This window comes from Triticum dicoccoides, chromosome 3A (genome assembly GCF_002162155.2).
Source record: "Triticum dicoccoides isolate Atlit2015 ecotype Zavitan chromosome 3A, WEW_v2.0, whole genome shotgun sequence".
Taxonomy (NCBI): Eukaryota; Viridiplantae; Streptophyta; class Magnoliopsida; order Poales; family Poaceae; genus Triticum; species Triticum dicoccoides.
The window spans coordinates 281,636,489-281,640,740 of record NC_041384.1 but is presented as its reverse complement, the minus strand read 5'-3'; positions in this window follow the sequence as shown (position 1 = coordinate 281,640,740).

Here is a 4,252-nt window from a genome sequence, read left to right as displayed (position 1 = left end):
CCGGCCTCGTGGGCCCCTGGGACTCCACCGACCTCAACCCCAACTCCATATATTCACTTTTGGGGAGAAAAAAAATCAAAGAGAAGGATTCATCGCGTTTTACGATACGGAGCCGCTGCCAAGCCCTAATCTTCCTTGGGAGGGCTGATCTGGAGTCTGTTTGGGGCTCCGGAGAGGGGAATCCGTCGCCATCGTCATCATCAACCATCCACCATCACCAATTTGATGATGCTCACCGCCGTGCGTGAGTAATCCCATCATAGGCTTGCTGGACGATGATGGGTTGGATGAGATTTACCATGTAATCGAGTTAGTTTTGTTAGGGTTTGATCCCTAGTATCCATTATGTTCTAGATTGATGTTGCTATGAATTTGCTATGCTTAATGCTTGTCACTAGGACCCGAGTGCCATGATTTCATATCTGAACCTATTATGTTTTCATGAATATATGTGAGTTCTTGATCCTATCTTGCAAGTCAATAGTCACCTACTATGTGTTATTATCCGGCAACCCCCAAGTGACAATAATCGGGACCACTCCTACTGACGACCGTAGTTTGAGGAGTTCATGTATTCACTAAATGTTAATTCTTTGGTCCGGTACTCTATTAAAAGGAGGCCTTAATATCCCTTGGTTTCCAATAGGACCCCGCTGCCACGGGAGGGTAGGACAAAAGATGGCATGCAAATTCTTTTCCATAAGCATGTATGACTATATTCGGAATACATGCCTACATTACATTCATGAACTGGAGCTAGTTCTGTGTCACCCTATGTTATAACTGTTGCATGAGGAATTGCATCTAATATAATTATCCATCATTGATCCATTGCCTATGAGATTTTCACATATTGATCTTTGCTTAGTTACTTTTTTGTTGCCACTATTACGATTGCTACAAAAACTACTATTATTACTTTTGCCACCGTTACCGTTACTTCCATACTACTTTGCTACTAAATATTTTGCTACAGATATTAAGTATTTCAGGTGTGGTTGAATTGACAACTCAACTGCTAATACTTGAGAATATTCTTCGGCTCCACTTGTGTCGAATCAATAAATTTGGGTTGAATACTCTACCCTCGAAAACGGTTGCGATCCCCTATACTTGCGGATTATTAGAGGAATCTGTGGCTGCTTTCAAGCAAAGTCGTGAGGAATTGAAGAAGGAGCTGGAGGATGTCATCACCTGGCGATCCATCGACGAGTAGAGACAGTAGCGACCCAGATCATTGTTTGCGATTTCATTCTTCTCGTGCCCCCGTGTCTTCCGGGCTTTACTGCATGTGGCATTTTAAATTATCCAGAATATGTAAGACAATTATTATCTGGGCCATTATAAATTTATCATTGTATTATCCGTTGCCATTTTATATGTCACCGTATTATCCGTTGCACTATGTGGCAATTTAAATTAGGCCGGAATACAAGTTGAAAACATGAACAAAGCAAATGCTGCCATGTGATCACAAGCAAACACCCTCCATCCAGGTGCTTTAATTAACCCATTAATGGAGAACTTGTGGGCGAGGCAGGCGGTGGCTGGTTCATGGAGGTCAAAGATCCCACTTCCCAGTGAGCATGGGTGGCCTTGTTGCTCGCATGTTTCCCGTCGAGCCTGTGAGGTGGAGATGATGCACACGTCCCGTCGAGCCTGTGCGGCGAACTGCTTGCACGAGTCCCGTCAAGCCTGCATAGCGCACTTCTCGCGCTCGTCCCATCTAATCAAATAGCTGCATGCAAGCCACCGAGTATGGTTAAATTTGACACGGTTCATATAATACAACCATTTGCAATATTAACATGTCAGCTATTTGTTTCAAAAAGGACTTCGTTGGCTATTAATGTGTGCATCTTGTCTCAAACTGGATAATTTTTTAGCACAGCATATATGTGCCATGTCATGAAACCATGCCAAGTTTCATGTTTTCTGGGTGAGTTTTTGATTTACTGGGATTTAAAAACCAAGATACTCAATGTTTCAGGACGATGAGAAGTTTGTAATTCATTCTCATTCCTTAAATCAGACCTAAACATGCACCCAATGACACATGTACGATTTTCCAACCATTTTGCTTCACTGGAGCATGTGCTTGTAGTTCAAATTTGAAATATGGACTACATTAAATGCCTAGAAAACTTAATTAACATATACAATGGCCAAACGAACCCTGAACAGTTTCAAATTTCAGCACGACACTCCTGTTATTCTATGTTGCCTGTAGAAAACAAAGTTCAAGGCGAGAAGAGGTAGCGATTATCGTTTCGCCCGCAAGAGGGGCATGTTTCCCTACCGGAACCATGAGGGTTGCGAGAAGCTTCGGTTTGAAATAGGCTTGTAATACAGCTTTGCCCAAATTGGACAATTATATGTACTATGTAGTGACACCATGCCAAGTTTCATGATCTCCTAGTGAGTTTTGGATTTACATAGATTTAAAAACCGAGATTCGCAATGTTTGTGGCCAAGCCAGGATGGCGAGACGGTTGAATTCATTCCCATTCGTTCCATGGGACCTAAACATGCACCTCAAGGACACATGTACGTTTTTTCTAGCCATTTTGGTGCACTAGAGCATGTATTTGTAATTCGGATTTGAATTATGGACATTAAATGCCTAGAGAATTCAATTAATGAATAAAAAAGGTCAAATGAACCCTGAATAATTTCAAAGATCAGCACGAATCTCCCATTGTTCTATGTTGCATGTAGAAGATAATACGAGGCTGGAAGAGGGAGCGATTATCGTTTGACCCACAAGGGGACACGTTTCCCTATCAAAACCACGAGGGTTCTTGCTAGAGGCTCCGGTTTGTAAGAGGTTTGTACTAAAGCTTGGCCCAAATTGGCAATGTTTTTACCATGACATATATGTGCCATGACATGACACCATGCCACCTTTGATGACTTCCTAGTGAGTTTTGGATTTATGGGGATTTAAAAACCGAGGTTCCAAATGTTTGAGGATGAGCCAGGACATCAGTACGGTTGTAATTCATTCCCATTCCTGGCATGGGACCTAAACATGCACCCCAGGACACATGTATAATTTTTCTGGACATTTTGGTGAACTAGAGCATGTATTTGTAGTTCAGATTTGAATTATGGACATTAAATGCCTAGGAAACTCAATTAGTGTCTAAAAAGCCCAAACCAACCCGGAATAAGTTTAAATTTCAGCATGGATATCCTGTCGTTCCATGTTGCCCGTAGAAGAAAACACAAGGCTAAAAGAGGCAGTGATTACGTTTCGCCACAAGGCGAACACATCTCCCTATCGGAACCATGAGGCTTCTTTGAGAGAAGCTCCGTTTGTAAGAGGTCTGTAATAAAGCTTGGCCCAAATTGGACAATGTTTTACCACGACATATATGTGCCATGACATGACACCATGCCACCTTTGATGACTTTCTGGTGAGTTTAGGATTTACGGGGATTTCAAAATCGAGATTCCAAATGTTTGAGGATGAGCCAGGATGCTGGCACGGTTGTAATTCGTTCCCATTCCTAGCATGGTACCTAAACATGCACCCAAGTACACATGTATAATTTTTCTAGCCATTTTGGTGAACTGGAGCATGTATTTGAAGTTCAGATTTGAATTATGGACAATAAATGCCTAGGAACCTGATGAGGACATCACTAACAAAGTTACACCCACATCCCCTACTGATACATATACAGGACCAATTACTAGAGCTCGCTCATGCCAATTAAATTACTAGGTACTTTCGTTTCTTGGTAATGATTCCAATGTTCATGAGAATATGATGCTGCCTAAATTAGATACATTTGTCTTGCTTTCAAATGAAGGGCCTAGCTTGGACAAGAAGGATGATCATTGGAGCAAGATCAAGCATGGAGATGATGGCATGGGCAAGGGGAACAAGAACGAAGTTACAAGAGATGATTTCAGGACTTTGTAGCCACTATAATGAGTGCGTGAAGCCTGGGACGAAATATGCAAGATGGCACTTCATAAATTTCGTCCAGAGGCTACTATAGGTGTTGCGTCACCTTATTATTGGGACAGGCCCATGTAATTTCGAAATACTTGAGTATAGGCTACTTTTAGAGTCCGTATGTGTGGGGAAACAAGAGTTAGGGTTGGTTTCATAACCCTCCTCCAAGGGCCACAAAATCCCCCCCCCCTCTTCCTCCATATATACAACCCTTAGGGCATCATTTAGACTTTGGATTTTGTTTAGATTAAAGTACACCATAGCTGCAACTTCGCGTACTTCGT